Genomic DNA, 25,502 nt, shown 5'->3' on the forward strand with positions numbered 1-25,502 from the left:
CCTAACTATTAGCCTTGTATGACATACAACTGGAAATGGGCTTCAGGGCCTTTAGCATCCATTGATATTTTCTGTTAAGAAAATTATTTTTTCAAAGTAAATTGCTGTGCTTTCACAATGTGTAACAAAACATCAAACCTGTGCCCTTTAAGGTAACTTATGGAATCTTAACACATTGCAAGGGTTTACTTGCTATGGCAACAAGTGAATCATAAACATTGCCATTGTAGAATTTTTTAAAAGACAAGCATGCTTGAAGACAAAATTTGGGGCCCATTTCTCTGTTCTTTGCCCTTCAAAGTAATTGTTCTTAAGTGCTTCCCCACTTTTTGTTTTTACTACTTTAATAAAGGGTCCTATTTCCTGACTAGATTCTGTCTTCCCCCTTTGAGAACCTTTCTCTCAAGACCTCTGTATGGAGTTTCAATAGCTTAATGTGACAGCCATTCATGAAAAAAACAAAACAAACCTAGAAAATATATACATTCCACACACAGAAATGCTGTACTAATGGGGCATGCAGACTTTTTAAAGTAAAACAGCCCTTCTATAGAAGAGCATACCAATTATGTGGCTAACATTAGGGCAACAAATTTTCCCTTGCCTTCCTATTGCCATATGCCTGTCATTTTCTCCCTATAGTTTCCATTCACTGTTTCAAACATATGTTGCCACTTATTTGCCAGGAAAGAATCTCTGAACTACCCTTTATGTATGATGAAATGGCAGACGGAACGGAGCCAGAGAGAGCACCATTAGCAGTTATTCACACTTCTGTTTTCTCTTAACTTCCTGTTCTCTAAAGTATATTTCTCATATGCTGGGAGGGATGTGTAATCATAAAGACATCTGTGACTCATGGTTTAGAATATGGAACTGCAACAATTTACTATAGAAGCAAATGGTTCTCTCTTCTACTGAGCCGCATGCCTCCTCTACAAAAAGCCTATCTTAAAGCTTAAAGCTTTGTCAAACATAGGTGAGAGGCTCCTTTGTCAAACCTTCAGCAAATATCAGCATTCTTTCCTTTTCCAGCAATCACTGCTAGAGTTTACCCAACATTTAACCACATTCTTTTAACAAGGCACCTGTTCAATGGGCTCAGGTTGCTTGGGGATTGATTGCCCTGTGTCAAGTAAAGACCACGGAGATTAGTTAAGAGGAAGGGGTTTCCCACCAAAGATGAAAGAGATTTACGGAGATAAAATGTGGAAGTCTGGTGTTATACTATATTATATATTTTGTTATATACTAACAAAAAACAAATGCTTACTTCAGTCTGCACTGATTATCCTCTTTTGGCTTACTCAAACCCAACCATAGGTCAAGAAATATTGCCATGAATATTATGTTATTGTTGAACTAAATTCCTTAAACTATTCCTGGCAGACACTACCAGGATCTTGGCCTCTTCTGGAAAAAGAGATGGCTCCAAATATAAGCTCTTGTCCATGAGCAGGAAGGAAATAGAGTATTTTGAAGAACCCACAAATATTACCAATCATGTTGCAGGATACATTAAAAAACAAAACAAAACAAAAAACTCCTGCTGAGCAATAGCTCACTAAATCTATAAAGCCAACTGCAAAGCTACTTGAATTATGATTCATCCTTTATTTAAAGGGGAATGTTTTCAGCTTTTCCAGTCATGAACATGGGTAACTACAAGTTGCCTAAAAGATCATGCTGTCATGCTTGAACCTGGAAGAATTAAGAATAAAATATATTAAGTTTAACCCTTCTGGCCACATAAAATACATATAGGCATTCTCTGGGTTATGAACACCTGACTTGTGAATGTTACCTCTCTATAAAAAGCCAGCCCACATTCTGCTCAAAAAGATGACACCTGGAGGGCAAGAGTATTTGCAGAGCTACTTAATTTTCTTCAGGCTAGTTGGCCAAGGGCTGCCATGGATATGGCAGGGAGGTATTCACCTGGAATCGAAAGTGGGAACCTGGAACACATTTACTAATAAATATCATGTTTTATGTAAAACATAGGCTCCCGGCTAGTTTACAAAAAGTTAGCTACATATTAGAGTTTAAAATACAGTTTAAACTCTACACATTTGCATGAATATTGTTCTCCCCTGCATGCTGTAATAGTCACAGTATGTATAAATCTTGTGAGCTATGATATTACTGTTCTACAATATCACCATACCACTGCAGCTACCTAAATACAGATTTTTGGCTTTATTATGGATTTAGTAAGCTTCCATGTGCTAGGATTCAACTCTCTACTTAGTAACACTGTTTCTCTGGGGAAATATTTTACAAATGAAAGTCTTTTTGCAAAATGGGGGAACCTCCTACATTCTGAAGATTTAAAGTACGGTATTCACTTTTTGCTGGAAGAATGTAAATTGCCCTAAGATCTATCTAAATTCAGCATTATCACCTTTCTTCCATGAGCAAAAGAAACCAATAGCAACAGACTTTAAAAGCATAAAAAACAAATAACAAGAAATGGTTATTCATGGAATGAGAACAGGACACCAACACACAAGAGTAATGTGACCTGTGAAAATCTGCCATACCTCACTGCCCCCACCTCCATGCCCTATTCAGACCTGACACCAGACTAGTTCCTTCTTGACTGTACTTACTTAGCATCCACAACAGAGGAGCAAATGGGGCAGAACTTTACCTCAACTGTTAAGTGCCACCTTCTCTCATACCTTTCCAGATGTAGAATTTCTTCTTCTGCATGGAAAGGGTACTTTATGCACTTTGTATAATTCACTTAGTTTTTAACCAGCTATCTCCTCTCCCATATTAACACCTCTCCAACCAACCTGAGGTATAAATTCCTTGAAGCATGGGATCTGTCTCCTTATGTTCAATCATACAGCACAAAACTTTGAATATAACTACAGAGGGGAAAGGAACTAAGTTTACTTAAGACCATTATATGCTGGTTCTAAGTTAAATGGCTTTCTTCCCATCAAATATGTCTCATTTAATGTAGTAGGTACTTAATAAATGAATGCTGAATGTCTAGTCACCCAGCTTCAATAAAAAGAAAGCTATAAAGAAGTTAATAGAAACGTTTATGGATTGGGCAAAGAGGGAGTCAGAATTTTTACCTTCAAAATGCCTTTGGGGTTGGTGGTGAAATCTAATTTTATTTTAAAGTATCTATGTATTCTATAAAGGGCTGTTGGTAAATAAAAATCGTTTTCAATTACCACAGAACTCTACTTCTATTTAAGTATAAATCAGTTATCTATAAAGAGTAAAGGATTCCACATAGAAATTAAAGCAGTTGGTGGTTACTGTACAAAGACAGCCAACTCTGATAATTTCACTAAAAGAATTGGCTATCTGCTTTCGTCAAACAAAATACATAATTCTTAAATGTCTATTATGATAGAAAAAAAAATCCTAAAACCTCATACCTTAGAAAGCTAAGATCTAGTCTTAGATTGAGAGAAGGCTTGAAATTCTGCAAAATGTACAGTATTTTTGAGTTTACCAAACTCATCTTAGTTTTGAAGATTAATAAATTCAAAAATACCTAGATTCCAAAATATCGTTACTGGAGATGGAGATAAGTGAAAGCAAAAGATGAGTCCTGATAGTCCCCAGATTTCCTCATAGGAACACCCTGAGAGAACAGATACACAGATCCTGCATTCATCTAAGCAAGGCATTGCCAGTTCTAGGCCACAGTCACTACTGCAGCCCTACACTTCTTCTTTGGGAAAAGCCCGCAGGCTTTGTTGTATGAAAGCTGACCCAGTCAAGAGACACAAAGACCTGAGGGCTGTACACCTATTGACCCTATTGTTAAAAATTTTCAAGTCATTCCCTCTTGAAAATCATCTTCAGGACCTCATTCGCCCAACTCCTAGTTGAAGATAAAGCAACTGCAATACAGTTATAAGGCACACACACACACACACACACACACACACACACACACACACACACACGTAATGTAACAAACAGTTGTACACACATACACACACTCACATTTATGTAATTACTGAACAAAGGTGATGAATAAAAATACGTGAACAGAAATAATGGTTTCTGTGATATTTACAACAAATTTAGTCACCAAATCACATCAAAAAAAGCCATGATCTGATGGTAAAATCCCAATAAACAACCTTAGGCAGGTGACTTGTTTCTTCCAACTAGAAAGTTTAGGCTTTAGCAAATTCAGTAAAAAATTGCCAGCAGAACACTTACTAACATTTCTTTCCATTGAATCTCTTCAGATTTGTTACTACTTTGATTCTATTCTAAAACTAATTTCCATTTTCTCAGGCTAAAGGAATGATAGTGAATTAAGAGCAAGAACAGTCTGGGGAGAATGCAAATAAGTAAGCTATTACATGAACTTCTAAGTCAGAACTGTATATATGAAACATGAGCTAGTAGGTCAGCATAATGATTAATTTCATCATTACTTATAGCTAAGATTCTTTTTTTATGTTTATTTGTTTTGACAGAGAGAGAGTGTGTGTGCACATAGGGGAAGGGCAGAGACAGAGAGAGGGGGAGAGAGAGAGAGAGAGAGAGAGAGAGAGAGAGAGAGAGAGAGAGGGAGAGAGAATCCTAAGTAGGCTCCACACTGCCAGTGCAGAGCCCCATGAGGGGCTAAATCCCATGAAGATCCCATGTGAGATCATGACCTGAGCCAAAATCAAGAGTCGGGCACTCAACCAACTGAGCCACCCCAGGTGCTCCATATAACTGAGATTCTTAAGTAGCACTAACACCATATCCTCAAAGTTCATGAACCATTACATTAACCCTAAAATTAGAGATATAATGTTCTTCACATTAGCTAAATAATTTTCCACATGTAGTATTAATGGAATCAATAGAGTTAAAGAGATCTAAATTCACTTTGTCAAACAGATTTAATATTCTATGAGAACAGAACAAATTTAGCCCACAGAAAAATGCTATATTATGTCCAAAGAAAAAGATCAACAAATGACACAATATTAACATTCACTTCTTTTTAAATTTTATTTATTTCTTTTGAGATAGAGATAGAAATAGAGAGAGAGAGGGAGAAGGAGAGTGAGAGGGGGAGAGAGAGGGGGAGAGAGAGGGAGAGAGAGAGGGAAAGAGAGGGAGGGAGAGAGAGAGAGAGGGAGAGGGAGGGAGGGGCAGAGAGAGAGAGAAAGAGAGGGGAGGGGCAGAGAGAGAGGGCAGTGGGAATGGTTATGAGCAGTTTCCTGGCTCCTTAGGAGAACCCAGAAGAGATGGTCCCTATTCTACCTCTAGGTGATGCATGTGGATCTATCTCTGGATGTGATGCCTGGAACTGCTAATGCCATTTTGCTACCAGGGTGATGATGAAGTCCCCTGGGGGAAAAGGCCAGAACTACAAAAGCCAGAGAAGCATAAGCAACATGGCATGTCTGGAGCCTGCCCAAGTTTGGATTTTTTGTTGTAAGATGATATATTTTACCATTGTTTGAGCCAAAGGGAGTCCAGGTTGTCTGTTGACTGCAGCTGGAAGCATCCTAGCTAATATATCGTTTCCTTTGGGTTACTCACATTCTAGACTACGTGGAGGACCTGGGCACTATTTTCAGGACACTTCTCAATGGAGGCAAACAAAATCACCATATCTTAGGAGCTCTTCCAAGATGAAAAGCCATCTTACATTACATGTTATTCTATACCAAATTAGAGACTGTGAAAAGCTCCTGAATGTAAGATGGGCTACCTTCTTGAAAGTGGAATCATTCCCTAAGAATTATTTCCTTCTGAAGCACCTGGAATGAGACTTCAATAATATCCGATTTCTCACAGTTGTTCAGTAAAAGTATAGAGGGAGCTCCCTTTAACTCTCTAAGACTGCCTCTCTTTACACTGGGCTCTGACTAATACGTGTTTGCCTAAACTAAGGAGTAATAACCGTGAAAAATCAAGAAAATAATTACATTTATATAAATGTAACTAATAAGTGCAAGTGGATCATAGCTATCCTAGACAGCAGACCTATGTTCCCATTAACAAACAGACCTAACAAAGACTAAAAGTTAAAAAGTTTTGCTAATAATTGAGCTTATATTTGAGACAATGTTTATATTATTTGACATCTGAAAATTGCTAGTAGCCGATTAGGACACTGAACAATGAATAGAAATGATGAGTTAAGCTAAAACTCCATTTCTTAGCATAAAGGAGCAAACAAGTGGCTCTAACATATTAATCTGAAATATTTCCTACACAGCTTGTTTTCACTATTAGATTATATTGTGCTAATGTCCAATTTCAATGCTGAAACTGATTAGCTACTCTAAGCTCATCTCACTAAAAAAAACCTCTAAAACACCACCACTACCAAAAACAAACAAACAAAAAACACATAAAGTGCTAAATGAAATATATAAAATATTTAAAAATACACATCGTTGAGACAGCAAGTGACTAAGGAATGTTCAATGGTTCAAGACTGAATAAAAGTGAAAACCCAGCAAGTAAGGTGGCTATTGCTTTAGAACATTTTTTGAACTCTGTGAACTTATATTTTAGCATCAGAGGGCACAGAGGACAAAACCCAGCATCCCCCCAACCCTACATAAAGCTGGGATTGCAAAGAGCTAAATCATGAGTGTAAAGATGACTTAGAAACAAAATCAATCTCTAGGAACAGTAAGGAAAACTGTTTTCCTTGAACTATGGCATTTGGAATAAGGGGAGAAATAAACTCCACAAAAAATTTATCATAACAAGACAGCCCAAATGAGAATTGGCAGCCCAAATTTGTACTAACTGGGTGGTCCAAAACCAAAAACTAAAAAAACCTGGGTCTAGAGATTCTGGGCTGAACATCTCCTGGCATCTGGCAAAATCAAACATAAGTCCTCTCTAGAGAAAGCAATCTGCAACCCAGGGTTCAAAGAATTCTCACATATAGAGTTCTAATATACAGGAGTTCATATTAAAAAATCTGAAAACAAACCAAAACATAATGCACAATGACTGATAGAGAGGTGACAATAGAATCAGAGCTGCTGATATTTAAAGATCCCAGATATTTAAATTATCAGACAGCACATAAAACATACTCAATATGATAAAGGTAAAAAAGGAATTGACGGGGTACCTGGGTGGCGCAGTCGGTTAAGCGTGCGACTTCAGCCAGGTCACGATCTCGCGGTCCGTGAGTTCGAGCCCCGCGTTGGGCTCTGGGCTGATGGCTCAGAGCCTGGAGCCTGTTTCCGAGTCTGTGTCTCCCTCTGTCTCTGCCCCTCCCCCGTTCATGCTCTGTCTCTCTCTGTCCCCAAAATAAATAAACGTTGAAAAAAAAAATTAAAAAAAAAAAAAAAAGGAATTGACATTTCTTATTAAATCGGTAACAGACTATAAAAGGCCAAATCAGGAAAAAAGTGTAACTTTTGGAAATGAAAAATATAACTACATATCAGCAATGAGAATTGGTGAACTAGAAAAAAAATCTGAAGAAATTATAAAATGTAGCCTGAAGAACTAAAGAGATAAAAACAACTGAAAGATCAATTAAGGGATATAAAGAACAGAGTAAGATGGTCTAACGTGTCTTCGTTTTAAAAGGTAAAGAAAGAGGGGCGCCTGGGTGGCACAGTCGGTTAAGCGTCCGACTTCAGCCAGGTCACGATCTCGCGGTCTGTGAGTTCGAGCCCCGCGTCGGGCTCTGGGCTGATGGCTCAGAGCCTGGAGCCTGTTTCCGATTCTGTGTCTCCCTCTCTCTCTGCCCCTCCCCCGTTCTTGCTCTGTCTCTCTCTGTCCCAAAAAAAAAAAAAACAAAACGTTGAAAGAAAGAAAAAAATATTCAGAAGCTATATTTGACAAGTTAATATTGGCTGACAATTTTCCAGAACTAAAGAAACACCCCAAGTCCACAGATTCAGATTCTCAATGAAAGCCCAAAGGGACAAAAGAAATCTATACTTAAGTACATCACAATGAAACTGCAGAATATCAAAGATGAAGGGAAAATAAAAAAAAACAGCCAGAAAGAATAGGAATGACTTGTAGATCAATGACTGACTTTTCAACATTAACATGAGAAGCCCGAAGTAAGAGGAATAATATCTTCAATGTCCTGACAAAACAGTATCAACCTAGAAGTCTATACTCAGTAAAAATCCTCCTAAGAACAAGGGTAAAGACATTCAAATAAATAAAAAGAATGTGCAAAGAGCGGACGTCCACTAGAGGAACTTCAGAAGTATGCATTATCTATTGAAGGAAAGTGATCCCAGAAGAAACTCTAGAATAAAAGAAGGAATGATGAGGAAAGAAAGTGGCAAACATGTTGGCACATCTAAACCAACATTGACTACAAGAACAATTATAGATAATTGTAACATCTTGTGGAATTAAAAGAAACTAAAATATAAGAGACAACATAAGACAAATAATATGTAAAGTGGGAGGGTGTACTCAAGAGTTAAAATGTTCTGAAACCACTAAAGTTTTTGGAGGAGGATTAAAATACTGATGAGCTTTAGACTGCTAATTTAACTTGTGAGGTAGAATTTATAGGCCAATTAATTCCTAACACAACAGGAATAGTGTGTAACTTCCAAAATAGAGAGGGAGAAAATGAATAAAAATAAAATTCAAAGGAAACTAAGAAATGAAACATAACAACAATAGCAAAAAAAAAAAAAATAGGTGGTTAAAAAATAGAACCATCAAATAAGATAGCAAAAGTAAATCCAAATACATCAATAATCACTGTAATATAAACTAAATGGTCATGTTAAAAGACAATGACTGTCAGACTGGATTGAAACAATTCTAACAATAATAATCCCCAGGTATGTTGTTTATAAGTGACTCACTAGAATATAAGAATACAGTAAAGCCGAAAAGAGAAGGTTGGAAAAAAAATATCATCAGGCAACTACTAACCAAAAGAAAGGTTACACAGCTATGTTAATATGACACAGAAGGGACTTTAAGGTGGAAAGCATCTATGGAGGCATTATATAAAGGTGAAGAAATTCCATTTCTGAGAAACAGTTTGAACTTACATGCATATAAAAATATGGTCTCAAATATGTGAAGCAAGAATTGACAGAAACACAAGGACAGACTAATCCATCGTCACAGTGGAGGATTCTAACATACCTCTCAAAGCCATTCATAAATCAAGAAGCCAAAAATCAGTAAGATTACAGAAGATTTTAACAAAAAAGTAATAAGCAATCTTTATCTATGTAGAGAACACTGCTCTTAACTCCTACAGAATATGCACTCTCTTCAAGCAGATAGGGAACTTGTATAAAAACTAAGCACATAACCAAAACTAAGCATAAACCAAATCTTAACAAACTTCAAAAGGTAGATAACATACTGACTATATTTTCTGATTATACTGTAATCAATGTTAAAAAGATCTCTCCTTCTACCCAAAAATACATGTTTAAAAATTAAGAAGCAATTCTAGGGGTGCCTCAGTGGTTCAGTCTGTTAAGTGTCCAACTCGTGGTTTTGGCTCAGATCATCTCATGGTTGCAGAGACAGAGCCCTGCATCAGGCTCTGTCCTGATAGCATACAGCCTGCTTGGGATTCTCTCTCTCTTTCTCTCTGCCCACCCCCAATACATGCACGCATGCTCTCTCAAATAAATAAACTTTAAAAAATAAATAAAAAATAAATTAAAAATTTCCAGTAGAGGCTGCTCCATACCCTCAGCTCTCCCAAGATTGTACCTAAAAGAAGCATTAATATATGACAAGGTCGGAGCATTTCTAATTCTATTTATTATATATTTATATTTAATATTACACTTCAATATACAACTGAAAAAGAACAATGCCATGATTCACTTAAAATTGCTTCAATATATTACTCAACTGCTCAAAGCTGCCGATGGCACCTTATTGTCTACAACATTGTTAAAATCCAAACCACACTGCTTGAATGATAAGACCCATGTACAGTCTGGGCCCACCCTATGTGACCACCCTCTCCTCCAGGGCTGCAATGTCTACCACCTGGCACAACTGCCTGTAGAGGGTCAGCACTGCTCAACAAGAGTCAATCAATGACTCCATTCTATCCAGGGTTCCTTTGCCATGCTATTCTTCTTCCTGGAATTCTTTAATTCCCCTTCAAGGTCCAGATGAACTTTAACTTCTGTTATGAAGACCTCCCAGATATTTATAGGCCTGATGCTTTTACAAAAATTTTTCCTTCACCAAACTCAGCATCCCAATTTAAACATTAATTGGTTTTTGGCTTTTGTTCATTTGTTTATCTACTCATCAAAATCTGGGTAGAGTCATACTTTATACTCTCTGCCTCCCTTGCCATGAACTCAGAATCGTAATACATAGACACAGAAGATGCTCAAAAAATAGTTGCTGAGTGTCTCTTCAAAGAACATAGAAGATGCAGTCTAGGCCTAGCTCTTATATAAGTCATCACACACACACAGACACACACACAGACACACACACACACACACACACACACACACACACACACACACACACCACAGTATTCCCTTTGAATATTCCACTTCCCTCAACTAAGGGAAAATATTGTATCTTTTTTACCCACTGAATTCCACTGCAATAAGAAAACATTATAAACATATGTGTTTTTTTCCCAGGGAATTTTAATAATATTTTCTCATTGTCACTACCTAATTGAAGAATACAAACCCTTTTATCCTCTCGAGAGCATGAAAAATTTTAAATGTTGTGCATGTAGAAGCCATGCATCAAAGTCAATCACCCTCCCACCCATCCTACTACTAATATAGTGGTATAAATGACTGCTGATAATCCTCACACACAAAAAGTGCTATTAGTTATTGAAGGTCCCCATGAGTAGATGAAAAGATACTGCTTTTAGCCTTTTGGAAGTCGATTCCCATTTCTAATCTAAACAGTTGAATTCCACTGTTTTTAATTTCCTCTTGTAATTGTTGGTGAGTGTACATATGAAAGCCTGCATATGTACTTGTGTAACGTGTATGTGTTTTAAGCAGAGAGAAGGGAAGACAGAAGAAGAGAGTTAGACATCTGTTCTGTAAGTTTTTAGTAAATGATAGCCATAGATAGAGGACAAATGGATAGATAGATGGATGGATAAATGGATGGATGGATGGATGGATGGATGGATGGATGGAGACTGTTTTTAACCAGAAGTCAGCAACTTTCAGAGGTGAAGTGACACATACACCACTTTCATATTTTGAGACTATGATATATTAAAATAAGAAAGAAATGCCAAATGTAAGTTTATGAACTCATGTAAATTTTAAATCCTCGCATTTAACTAAGAACTCATAATTTCTGCAAAACAAAAAAAAGGTAAGATGATGAAATGTGATTGAGTTACTCATAAGATAAATTTACTTAAAAATTAATTTATAGCACACTGTAAGTGGCATAGTGTAGTAGTGACACAAATTAGCAATCAATCATATAAGCTTGTACTTCCGTCTTATCAGAAAATATCAGCATTTGAATAAAAATCTCAGAGTCTAAATTTGAGGTCACTGAGAGTCATCATCAGTGATTCTTCAGGTTTCCAGTGCTAATAAGTGGGTTGGGCCATAGACATTCTGGCATCACTAGGGTAGTAGCCATTCTGGGTAACTGAAAGTTGATTCTGTGTGTTTCAAAAGCCAACTGGAGCAGTATTCATTGTAATTGATTATGTTTAAAAAAGGGGCGCCTGGGTGGCGCAGTCGGTTGAGTGTCCGACTTCAGCCAGGTCACTATCTCGCGGTCCGTGAGTTCGAGCCCCGCGTCGGGCTCTGGGCTGATGGCTCAGAGCCTGGAGCCTGTTTCCGATTCTGTGTCTCCCTCTCTCTGCCCCTCCCCCATTCATGCTCTGTCTCTCTCTGTCCCAAAAATAAATAAACATTGAAAAAAAAAATTAAAAAAAAAAAAAAGTAATCAGCACTTTTTTAAGTTACGATTTGGCAAGAAGCCACTGTTAGGCCACAGTTGACTGTTTGAGAAGGGATTTTGCTCTCGAAGTTTTTATTCCTCAAGTTCTTGGGCTGTCAAAGCAGTATCATGACAAAGTTTTTCCCATTTGCATGGTTTAATATACTCCAAGGGGAAATTTGCTTAGCAAATTTCAGGAGAATTAAAGAAATTTGAATAAATGAAAGTAAGAAAAGTTTCTGGATCAAGACTTAATCAGTATTCAGTTGATTTAAAAGTACAAGGACAGGGGCGCTTGGGTGGCTTAGTCGGTTAGGCGTCTGACTTCAGCTCAGGTCATGATCTCACAGTTCGTGGGTTCAGGCCCCGCATTGGGCTCTGTGCTGGCAGCTCTGAGCCTGGAGCCTGCTTCGGATTTGTGTCTCCCTCTCTCTCTGCTCCTCCCACACTCATGCTCTGTCTCTCTCTCTCTCTCTCTCTCAAAAATAAACACTAAAAAATAATTAAAAGAAAAAGTACAAGGGCAAAATCACTGTAAATAGCATCCCATAGCATCTTGCACACATATTTGCCTCAATGGAGCTATGCAATAAACGGCACATAAAATGAATCAAAAGCTAAAAGTCAATGAATGGAAGTAGTCAGGCAATGAATGATCATTACCTCTTTTTCCTGCTGGATTCAGAACACTCTCTTCCATTAATCCTCATTCCTTAGGTTGTGTGTGATATTGTGTTAGCCCTCATACCAAATCCCAAAAAGCAAGAAGGAGAGTTGAGATATCAAGGCAGAGGGCAAGGCAGAGTGACTAGCACACAGTAGGCTCTCAATAAATGACAGCAATTCCTTTCCCTTCCCATCCCTTCCTGTTCCCTGGATCTTCTTTATATAAGTGGCATACCTGAGCTGTGAAACTTACATCAGAGGATTAAGAATATATTAAATAAAAGTCTTATATATATATGTCATAATCTAAAAAGATAAAGAACTTACAGATTCAGAAGTTGGCAGTAAATGAAAAAGTTTAAAACATGATGTGATAGGATTTTCAATGTGGTTTCTATGAATGTTATTGTTGTTTTAATACTTATAGTGCCATAAATAGAGAGGAAGGAAGGAAGGAAGGAAGGAAGGAAGGAAGGAAGGGAGGAAGGAAGGGAGGGTAGAAGGGAGGGAGGAAAGAGGAGCAGATAAGAGAGAAAAACTGTACAAAGCAGAAATACTTCAGAGTTCTATAGTAGAAAAGGCACCATATTCTGGCCTGAGCTCTGCCCTATCTGTGTATCCCTGAACAGAATACTGCACAGCTTACCCTGGAGTAATGTAAACTGTAAGATGAGGGAAGCAGATTCTCTCCAAGATCTATTCTCACTCTATCATCACTTAGTGCAAGCCCAATGAACTAGATGGCAGATAAGAGAGATACAAAGTTATATGCCTCTATGTTTATCCCCTATGTCCAAATCCTACTACAAAACACTGAGTATGATTTCTACCAGAGGTTGCTGAAGTCTCTCTGCCACTCAAAACCTGGTGCCACCATTTACTAGCTCTGTGATCTTGTACAGGTTACTTAATCTCTCTGTTCCTCGGTTGTGTTTCCCACAGAGTCATTATGTGGATCGAAGCTGATATTATATGTAAAGCATATATTACATGGCATCCATTAAACATTAAATGTGTCGTCTATTATTGTTGTTATTGTAACAAAGATGTAATATAAACAAAACCAGCATAGGATAGAAAGGATTAACCTGTATTATAGAAGCAGTACATGATGAAAATACATAGGTATGTAGTTGATCAGTAGGAGGCTGGTGATCAGTAAGCACAATGACATAGCAGTCTGATGTGGTTACCTGAAATGCTAGGAAAATTTATGTTTACACACACATACAAAAGACTTTACAAAGTCTGTAAAGGGGAAGATAATCCTGATATACTGAAGTAATTTGTTCATTCTGAGCACAAACGTTTAGAAACAGGGTATGAAAAGGCTCAAATTATAAAAATACAAATAGTTTAAGATTCAGGACAAGCTGTCTTCAAATATTTAAAAAACTGTCATGTCAAAGCAATGGATTTATTCAATATAACTCCCTAGAAAGACCAGGAATAGTCAGTAGAAGTGAGAGGAAGGCAGTTTTCAGTTTGGAATGGAATGGACTTGTTGGGGGAGTAAAAAATCCCTGGAGCTATTCAGCACTAACTAATGACAACAGCATTTCTCATGTACTGAATGACCATTTGGCAAGCATGCAAGACAATGGTGTTAAATGACAGAACAGAATTAATATTAAAAGTTCAGATTGCTCCATTAAATTTTTGGCTGGAGTTGTCAATCCATGGCCTATATTAGTGGCTTGACTCGATTACCAGCAATACAGAGATCTTCAATTTAAAAGAAATGGAACAAAAATATTGCATTTTTTTTCTGTAGTTACTACAGACCTAGATAAATTATTCTAACTTTAATTATAATTTCAGATATATTCTTTCTGACAGTTCTAATGACATTATTTAATTAAGCCATTTTTGATTTTTCATGTTTCCGAAAAAGAGATATGCAGGCCCATAAAACATAGTGGCTGGGTCACCAATTTGCTTTTGACCTCAGGACAAGTCCTTTAACTTCTCTGAGGTCCAATTATCTCATCTATTTAAAAAGGGGGAACAAGGGATGGCAATAAATAGAGTAGATATTTTGTAAGGTCTTTTATACTCTAAAATGTGATTTAATGAAATGATCACTCTTCAAAATAAAACTCAAAGCACATTTCTTAATTTGTTCATCATTTTTCCCAGTGAAGACATCTTTAATTATAATATAGGGAATTGAAGCATTTAGTCTGTAACACCACCACTGACTGCTCTATGAGACAGTTTTATGCTGTCCTTCTGGGGTTTGGAAGAAGTTATTTGACTGAGGGAGGGGATTTTACAACTGAAAGCCATCTTCACATCAAGCAATAATTAACTGTAAATAAAGGACAAAGCAGAATTGGGGACAGTAGGGAGATTACAGGATGTCTCTTTCATAAATCTAATCTTAGAATGAACCATTACTCTAACTTTACTTCCTAAACACTTTATTTCCTCAGGCCTTCTAGACCCATTTCACTGAGTTTATATGATTAAAAGTTTATCCTGTTTTTCTATAATTGAGTTTCCGATGATAAAAGAAAGCACATAAAGTAACTTACCCAGCTGTTTTTTACCCTTAGCCAACTATTCCAATGACATCCTAAACTATACCAATGACTTCCAACTAATAAAACCTGTTCAACTGTACTTTGAACCCAGAGATCTTTCTCTACAAATATTTAGCCTGAAATCAAAGTCCACAACTATATTCTGTTGACTATTTTCTTTAAAAATGCACTACTTAAAAAAGATATGGGGTAAAACTTTTTGACAAGGTCTCTTTAAAGAGGGACTGGACAAAGCACTGAGAACAATCTGTACTGGCAAGGGACAAAAAAGATGACCTAATAGGTCTTTTCTGTCTCTAATTTCTGTGATTCGAGGATTTTTTTACTCTTGCAGTAATACTTGTGAGTTCAACAGTTTCTCAAAACTATTATTAGTTACCAAGGAAACACAAACTGTTTGCAGAAATAAATAAGCAAATGAACTGGACCTAAATAGCAGGCTTTTCCAGCTTCCCATTTAATAATCTTATGGTGGCGTCATCTTATCAATTCTTCTTTCTCCTCAAGTCATTCTGCTCACCTATCAGCACGCTCACTGGAGTCCCAAAACCAACTCATAGTATCCCACGTAAACCAAGAACAGGAGGTCCCTGGATCAACAGGAGATTATCTCTTAAATGTAGACTGTGTTGTGTCACTTGTTGAAGAACAAAAACTACAGCACTGTCAGTGGGACAGCAGGCAGTGGTTGGTTTTACGAGTATCATTTCTAGAGAAAATATGCAAATATATGCTTTTAAAGGACCCACTATCTACAGAAAAGCAATGAACATGATTAAAATATATAAATAATGATAAAAAGACACAATACACACATATGGCCCACAGTGTAAAAACAAAGATGTTTTACAAATGTTTATAAAAAGACTAAAAGGAAACATAGAGTGGTTGACTCTTGAACAATGTGGGGATCAGGGGCACCAAGCCCTGTGCAGTCAAAAATCTGTGTACAAATTTGCCTCCCCCCAAAAAAACTACTAATAATTTGCTGTTGAACAGAGGCCTTACTAATAATATAATTAACACATATTTTGTATATGTATTATATACTGTATTCTTACAATAAAGTATACTAGAGAAAAAATATTAAGAAAATCAATAGAATAATACGTTTATAGGACTACACTGTAAAAAGTCTGCATATAAGTAGACCTATGCAGTTCAAACCTGTGTTTAAGGGTCAACTGTACATCAAATTGTTAATAGTTGGCACTATTCATGTGGTATGACTTGATGTAAAATGTCTTTTCTAGTTTTCTGCATTTTCCAAATTATCATGGGCACTGAACTGTTTTAAAATTAATGTTTAAAGCCACAGAAAATCATGTTACTAACAGGCTTCCCATGCCCTAACATTACTACTGTATTACCACTGACATTGTTACTATAATCAGCCTGAGTTTGCTTTCAAGGGTATAAATCCCTGTTATAAAATCAAAGTCAGCTAAAGTATGAACAGGAATAGTTGAAGAGCCTCTGGAAACTTCAAGGACTATGGAGGACAGGAGATCTGGGTTGTAGATAAGAATGAGAGGGTCTCGCTGTAAATCCAGGTTCACTGTAGCCCATTAACTATTTGTGAAGGGCCATAGGCACACAGTGCAAGTGCTTGCTGCCTGGGGATGTGGTATATTTTTTGTGGGCACTTATGTGTACATAACTAGTCAAAAGACACCTGGGGAATAGGAAGAAGAGGGAAAGGAACAGGTCAGTTACAAAACTAATTGTTCAGGGTGGTTGGTTGGCTCAGTGGATAGAATGTGCAACTCTGATCTCAGGGTTGTGATTTCAAGCCCCACGATGGGCATGGAGCATACTGAAAAAATAAAATGCTATTTAAAGAAGAAGAAGAAGAAGAAGAAGAAGAAGAAGAAGAAGAAGAAGGAGAAGAAGAAGAAAGAAAACTGATTGCTCTTGGCATGGAGAGAAGGTGCTTTTGCCCTCAAACTTCCCTTTTGGCTTTACATTCTACAGCTGCCCACTTGTGGTGCTCAATCCATTCCTCTGAGGTTGTACAGCAGCAGAGGAGAGATCAGCACCAGATACATGGCAGGCTAGCCCAATGCTCAGAGACAAAGCTGCTTTGCAAGAAGCCTGCCAGTGAGGTGTCAGAATGTTCCCTGAGACAGAAATACTTTAGTGCAAAAGGGTCACACTCTGGCCAATCCAACTGCAGCCTAATGCAATGTAAAACCACAGAACTCTGCCTCCATCTCATGCCATCCTGGATCTGTGTCCACTATACTCAGCTTCTCATACAGAACAATGCCTGTGATAAGAATTGTTGTTTTTCTTTGTATGTTACAATGTTTCCATGTATACTATTTTATAGAGGAGGCAAAAGAGCAAACATATCACATTCAAAGTTAATGTTACCATCCCACAGATTCCAAAAGTGCAGTGACCCCTTAACTGATGAAAGAAGCAGTAATGAAAATTATGGGCAGCTGTAAGAAAGGTGCATTATGAATACTGCTTCTCTTGCACTTATTTGGATGACTAGAAGACTTCACCAGTCACAAGTAGAAACAAAGGCAGGGAGATAAGACATGAAAGAAAGTAAGAGTAGTGATTTCACAAAGAGAAACTGGATTTGACATGCTTAGTAACACATTAATGGTATTTTTAAACATTTGTGGACATTGCTAATAACATCGGTTGCCGTGGTCACTGTATTAAACTCCTGGCATTAGCTTGAACCAGGGGAAATTGCTGATACTGAACTGTTTTTGACTATCTAACAAGGTGATTCATACAGTTCAACTGAATTGATACATCCTAGTTTCCACCCTTGCTGCCTACAAACCCCTCTTCCTCATTAGAAAGCAATTAGATCGGTAGAAAAATTCCTTTCTACCCTTTCCAAATCACAACTTAAAGCTACTGCTGATTTAGATCATAAATTTAAATTACTTATTATAGAAATGACTTTAATTTGTAGCTATACTTATTTGTAGGAAATTCTGCCTTATAAAATGAGAAGGGTCACACAGCAACTGGGCAGGAAATTTTTCAGTGAAAAAAGTAAAAGTTTTCTTAGCCAAGACTGAGGCACCGTGCTCACAACACTATTCTTTTGATAATGAATACACGTCAGAAGCCAAGAAAACAAAAACTACATCTCAAAGAGAATGTTCATAGGAAAGGAGAGGGAAATAAAAGTCTACTTGTCGATTCATGTGGCCAGTGGAGTACATTACTAATGGCTGGCTGGAGTTAGCAATACAAGACCCAGGGTTCTCGAATCAGTTTGATAAAGATACCCTCCTACTCAAGACCCTGGACTTTCATCTGTAGCAAAAATGTCATAATATTCTGATTTTATTAGAACAAGACTTGTCAACATCCTCGAAAATGTTGTCTTAATAAATATGCAAATCCATGATATTTCCAATGTGAATGACTTCCCTAGGGTTATTCAGTGCATAATTAGGGTGGTTCTGGTGGGGAGGGGGGGGGGCGGGCTGCAAAGGTCAGTTTTGGTTTTCCTAGTTTAACATTCAGTCTGGAAACACAGAAACTTCTCAGTTAAATCTGAACACTTCTTTACCAACACTTCTGAGAGATTCTGAGCAAACCATTAAGAGGAGACTAAGGCTGTATATATAAACACTGGTTCAAATCTCTGCATTTGTTACTTTAATAGCCGTCTGACTTTGGTCAAGCCATTTTACTCTTCCAAATGTGTTTCTTCATCTGAAAAGTATGAATAATACCACCTTACGATGTGTTATGCAAATTAAATGATGGAGTGCATGTAGAACACTAAGCATGGTGACTAGCATGAACTAAAAGCTCAACAAATGTTATTATTGGTTCCTGAAGAGAATGGGTCTATACCATGATCTCAGCCGGAATGCTGAGTCATAGCTGGGTCAGAGATCACTGCTTCAGAAAGTAACAGGGCACCAGGCAAGGCACACAAAGAGGAGAAGTCCTGATCCTCTCTTCCCTGGCTTCATAACCAGAGGCAAGTCTTATATCCACTTAACTTCTCTGTTCTTCAGCTACTGCAGCTCAAGAAAAGGAGGAAATAATGCTGACAGATTTTATAGGGGAAGTGGGAAGTCAAAAATATGAAAATAAATGCAAAACATGAGTATAAAAAATGTGGGAAAGAAATAAAAGATGGTGTCCAATGTTAGGAAACCTCTGTACCTATGAAGGGAAAGGGGGCAAAATCAGTTACAAAAATGCTGGCTTTGGGTAAAGATCTTTTATGTTAGTAGTCTGCAACTGAGATTCAGGTGTTTATGCGACTTTCACAGCAGTCATTTTATCTCATTTGAAATAAATCAAATCTAGCATAAAAGTCTCAAAAACATGGTTAATAAGTACAAGGCAAGCACAGGAGACTAAAAAGATTCAAAACACTTCACAACTATAAGGTCGAGTAACAAAACTCACAAACCACTATCTAAAATGTTAATATGAAAATACAAATCAAATATTGAATTTTAAGCTCAGCTGAAGGGCATGGTCATTAGCTTCTCAAAACAGTATATATAAAAAGCAGGAGTAGTTTAACAGGCTTCTCTGTAGGCAGAGTGATCTAGAAGAACTATTAAAGTGAGCCCACAGTTTAACAAAGATGACACACATTCTGTGCCCTGTATCTTTTTTCACCGTTTTCACTAACTATACATTCTATGCAACCAGGCATTCTCTACTCCAAACTAAGGAAAAGATACAAGCTATTTTCATTACTCCTGTTTGACAAATAATTCTATAGACATATGTATGCCATAACAGGAAACAATCCTATTTTACTGTTTATTTAAAAAGAGTTAAATAGACTCAAAATTTTACTCAATTCATTTGAAGCTTGCAAATAAGACAGCCACATCCCTAATTTACTTAGCAGATTCATATAATTGGCTAGGGCTTTCAGAGATTACTTCTCTTATTGGTGTGCAAAATAATTGGGAACATAATTCTCATTTCCCAGAAAAAGAATTTATAAAAGTAAAATCTGCCCCACACTAGGTAACGTGCTTAATTCGGTCATATTTGGTCAGTTTCTTTTTTCTTCTCTTGTCTTTATTTTGTTTGCTGGTGGCAGGGAACAAATGGCTGAAAACTTGTTCTAAAGTTCTATTTTTATACTTTGTCTTGAAAGTACAGCACAACACATTTATCTTTACTTTTAATAAATATTTTTCTCTGCCAAATAAACTGATTAGTTTTAACTACTTTCGTTAAACACAGGCATGCAGAAATGAGGCACTAGGAGGTTCTTTCAGGAAAAACACTGAACAAAAAAAAAGATTTCATCTGGCCTTCCCATCATCACTTCAAGAATTGTTTGGTAGTTACATCATCAGGAAATAAAATACTATCCTCTGAGGACCCCTACTCTTTACAAAAAGGAAGGAGAAGGTTTGAAGTCTAAATCACCTCGAGATGTCTCAAAAAAAACCAAAAAAACCAACAAAACTTCTGGCTCCCTCTCCTACCTCCCCCCAGCAACCAAAAAACAAATGTAACAAAAATGTATTTACAAAAGTTTAAATAAGAATAACAGGATGTGCATTTAAGAATCTGAGGCAATAACAGAAGCTTTAAAGCCCCGGAGGGAGCAAAGTTACTAGCGGATCGACCATGACCCCCAATGACTTGGTTAGCCAGGCAGGAGGGCGCCGGCGTCCCGGGCCCGCCGCCCACTCCGCTCCTCCGGGAGCCGGGGACCGACAGTCCGTTCACACGGTCGGAGCGTCAGCGGAGCTGAGGCGCATTGCTGCCGCGCCGCCGCCGCCGCCGCCGCCGCCGCGGATCTGGTTGTCACCGGCGCCCCCGCCGCCCGCGCCGCACATGCGAAGCGCCTTATAAGGCAGCGCAGTGACGTAACGCCCTTAGGCCGGGCGCGCTCGGCGCCCCGCTCGCATTGTTCGGGCGACTCCCGGAGCGCGCACAGCCCGCTCGCAGCGCCGCCAGACAGCGGCCCCCTCCCGGCCCCCCGCCCGGCCCCGGCGCAGGCAGCTCAGGTAAGCCCGGGAGAGCCGCTCCGCTCCAGCAAGGGGCACTGCTGTCAGACAGCCAGGCTGACTGTAGGTGGCTTTTAAAGTTACCAGCATCACGAACTGCAGACAGGTTTCGAAAAGCGCGTCCAATGAACTCTGGGTTCAAAACCTTTTAAAACTCACACAAAACTTAGAAAGTTTACTCACACCGAGAAAACGGATTTCAGATTTGATTTTAAATGAGGAGAGCTGGGGAATGAGTATATATTACATTCTCCAAGCGAGCCGCACACCGAATCCTGCCTGTATGGAGAAATCTTTGGGAATGGGGGCGGGGGCGGGAGGGGGGAGGGAGTACATTGTAATACCACAACTCTATCTCCTGATCTTCTCTCTCCTCGGACTTAAATTCCCTTATGTCTGACAAGAGCAGAGTGCGAAACACTGCCACATGGTAGTGGATTTATTAGTGCCGTTTCTCACCCCCTCCCCTTTGTGAATCTTCATACAAAACACCAGAAAATCCCTGTTAGAAATATAGCTTGTAATTAGGAGGACTCTAACTTACAAAGTTGACCTTTTTAAGCTTCAAAAAAATCTTACGAGCAAAAGCATATGGCAGTCTGTGTCAGACGTAACTCATGATTTTAAGTTCCAACTTTTTACTTCAACTCCAGTAAATGGATAAATGACAAACTGAAAAAGATAACGCTGGCTTCTCTAGAGTAAAATTTCTGTACACAGTTTGTTGTGTTATGTAGAAACACGAATTTAAAAGGTAAAGCCTCTAGAAGAATTTTGTTAATCAGTGGCATTTTGAACTTACATCTGAACCCTGAATAGGTTATTGCTATAAATGAACTTTTACTGTCTGATAATTGAACACCTGGATGAAAATCTACATGTTTTCACATTTCAGAATAAAAATTAGCAGAAGAGTTAAAAATAAAATACACTATGTCACATTTAAAACACTGGAATAGGAAATTAAAAAATCATGTATCACTCAAACTGTATTTGGTCTGAACATACATTTTAAAATAAAACTTAAATGTCTGACAATTATTTTTCTTTTGAAATAGCATCTATATTTTATTTATCATTTGAAACAGCATTTGTTTAATATGCCCCAGATTGGGGATTTATCTTTGTTTCTAGTAATTCCTGTGGTTGAGTATTTTAAAGCATATAATATTGGTGCCTACTACTTTTGCTTCATAGTTCTGTTTAGTTTGCTAATTTTGTTTGCAGCAATGCAAGATTTTGGTTTTAGTATTCTAAAAGAAAAATTATATGTTATTTGGTTTGAAGATAGGCTATATGAACTGCAGGTTAGTACTGAAAAGTAGGATTTCTCCAAAACTATTATTTTAAATCTAGGGAAGCCTACCATAAGAAAGAGGGGCCAACACCCAGGTCATTGTGGAGAAGTACAAAATATGCACAGAAAAGTTGTTTATTTCATATAGGCTGTAATTGGAAACGGAAAAATTCTTCCTTTGGTAAAAAGGTATTCCACTCTTTTGAATCTGATAGAGGAGGAGGGAAACAGAAACCATCAATTACTGTTTCAGCTATACCCAAAGTGCCATCTGTACCATAAACTATAGCTCATCTGTTGAAAATCATAACCTCTATTAAATCTCTAACAGCTGTGTTTCCCAGGGTCTGCATTTTATTTTATTATTATTATTATTATTTTTTTTTTACAAAAGGCAAGCACCACTTTTTACTCTGCAAATGACACACTCCAATATTCCACACTTTTTTTCCATTTACTAACTATAAAGCATGGTTCAAAAACAAATCATCCATTGAGACCCCTTTTAAAACTGAAAGTTAAACAAGATTTGTTGTGGATACATTATCACACAGTGGACTCTCTGAATGAGCATTTATTAGTCCTAGGGACAATCTATATGATGGAAAAAATGTTTTAGATAGATGGAATATAAATTTTTACATTTCTAAATAAAGCACATACAAATTTTATGCTTAATAAATTCATTTGCCTTTTATGGCAATTGACCTTAAATGTGAAGCACTTGTATTTTTGTTATATTTTCCTAATGCTGTGAGGGAATCTATAGAAAGAGGCAATATGAAAACACAAACCAAGCTTTGAACTTTATTTTCAAGTCTACTTGCAATTCCCATAAATTTGCCTTCTCAAAAGGCTGTGAACTTTGTTTTAGGTTTCTCTGTCTCACCTTCCTCCCCCACAAAATGACTTTGGTAATAAATGGATTTTGAGGTAAAAAGTGAAAATGGAGCACCAAGAATAAAATTCCATTTTCTTCTTACGTCATGTTCTGTCCATATCTAATGCTTCAGAGCAAAGTGAATGCTTTTACAAGGTGAACAGAGAAAAAAATACAGCCCCCTATTTGAGGGGAAAAGGAAGGCGGGAGCAGGAAGAGGACTGTTTATAAAAGACTGGATATTGTGGCATAATATGTGATGTAAACCAATATTGGTCTCAACCTGCTTCGTGTACTGAAATCTGTTGTTCACACAGCCAGTCATTATCTCTGAAAAATTTAACACATCCTACCTTATCCTCTTGGGTGTATCATTAATTTTAACTTTTTTTAAAAGTTTATTTAATTTGTTTTTGACTATGGATGTAGCTTCAATTTAATCTGATTGTTTAGTTTCTGTAAATTATGTTTTAAATAAGGATTTAAAGATGAAGGGACACTGCATATGCAGCCAGCATCACACACTTTCAAAGAAATTCTTCTGTGGCTGCTTCTGCCACCACTACAGTATTTATGGGCCCACCAACCCCATCACTTATGTTTAATATGTGCTGGGTCAGTTTCTACTTTGAATGTTAGATGCACTAATTCCTAGCAGATCATCACCAACACTGTTGTAAGCCCTCCTGCATCCTTCTTTTTCTTAAAAAGCAGAGTTAAAATTATCTCTCCCCTGGCTTTCTTCTATTCTGACATTACCTCTGACTGGAAAAGCTGAGAAAAACAAAAGTGGGAAGGCTCTCCAAGGAAAGTCCCTTGGTTCTTTTTCAGATATGGAGAAGCATTCCCTTTTCATGCTTTTTCTCTCAGAAGCTTGAGCACATTAAGATACGACAGCAGCACTTTTAATTCTGAGCCCAAGAACAGAATAACACATTAGCAGTGTTCTTTCTCCATTTAGACCATCCTCACATTCCAATTCCCTATTGGTCCCAAAATAAGATTAACTCTTAAAGACACTATTATTTTTTAATGACAAGCTTGAGGAATTGTGGGGGGGGGGGGTACGGGGGGTGGGGGGGTGGGCGGGGTATGTGGATAAGAAGGTATGTAGAGCCATAGGTATGTAAGTGTACCATTAAGGCAGGTAAAGGTGTAGCCAGACATAAACTCACCTTCTTGTTTTTGTCTGTAACTACTGATTCTAGCCTAAAGGACAGTTTTATCAGTAAAAGAGATCACATCTTACATCAGAATAGCAAACACACAACTCCATAGATGGGAATTTGAGAAGAAACTTGATCATAAGATTTTTCATACGAACAATGGGATGCCCTAGGGCCCAGAGAAGTGCGCGCGCGCTCTCTCTCTCTCTCTCTGGCAAGGAATATCCACAGAGCTTTATAGCTAGAAGAGGCCTTGGAGGCCATCTGATCCAAATGCCTCACCTTACAGAAGAAACTGATGTTCACAGCATGACTTGGCTCAGAGACACAAAATTACTCAGAGGCAGAGCCAGGGCCCCCTGCATTCTTGGGCTATAGCTTTTGGTTTCCCCTTAAATTAGTGCTAGGAAGAGATGAAGGCAGAAGCCCCAGAAGAAGCCCTGGCACTAGAGGTGTTAATTTGGATACAAAATCCATTAAAAAAGAAAGCAGAAAGGTTCAAAGTTCTTGTTAATGAGTATAAGTAGTAAGAAGGCAAGGCAAAGGAGGGAGGTAAAAACCAATAGTTAAACCAGGCTACTACAACGGAGGGGGGTGATAAAAGAAAGACAAAGGAAACAAATAATAACTGTACTTAAAGGTCCTCTGGGTGGCAAAGCTCACTCTGCTTAAAAGTTGAGTGGTTCCCTAGGAAGAATGTATATATGCTCTATGTCAAAGACATTTAGGTCCGAACCACTAATTTGACAACTGACCTCTTCTCAGCATCTTCCAACTAAGTATTCAACACTCTCCAGACCTCCCTAGCTAGCAGGGTCCCATTCAAAACTCACAATGACCCAGTATCTTTAAAACAACTGAGAACTTCCCTGAAAACTGCAGAGGAAGTAACTAATGAAGGCTGTAAGCTCCTGGTGATACTTACCCTGCTTTACTTTCCTTCACACAGTGCACTGCTACATGACACTAAATTACACATTAACTGCTTATTTGTTTATTGTCTTTCTCCTGGACTGTAAACTCCCTGAGGGTCAATTTTGCAACCAACTTTATTCCTAGTGCCTGGCAAAGTACCTCGCTATA

At 37.9% G+C, this 25,502-nt stretch overlaps 2 protein-coding genes across 5 annotated transcripts in view; one reads left to right on the plus strand and one right to left on the minus strand.

Annotated features, from left to right (window-relative positions):
- Positions 1-25,502, minus strand: part of CMSS1 (cms1 ribosomal small subunit homolog) — a 383,129-nt gene that overhangs the window by 302,428 nt on the left and 55,199 nt on the right. The gene's annotated exons all lie outside the window — the stretch shown is intronic.
- FILIP1L (filamin A interacting protein 1 like) overlaps positions 20,952-25,502 on the plus strand; it is a 52,924-nt gene continuing 48,373 nt past the window's right edge. Inside the window, exon 1 of the mRNA XM_047874535.1 lies at positions 20,952-21,076. The gene's annotated coding sequence lies outside the window, so the exon portion shown is untranslated. The remainder of the gene's footprint in view (positions 21,077-25,502) is intronic.

The sequence above is a fragment of the Prionailurus viverrinus genome, chromosome C2 (assembly GCF_022837055.1).
Source record: "Prionailurus viverrinus isolate Anna chromosome C2, UM_Priviv_1.0, whole genome shotgun sequence".
NCBI lineage: Eukaryota > Metazoa > Chordata > Mammalia > Carnivora > Felidae > Prionailurus > Prionailurus viverrinus.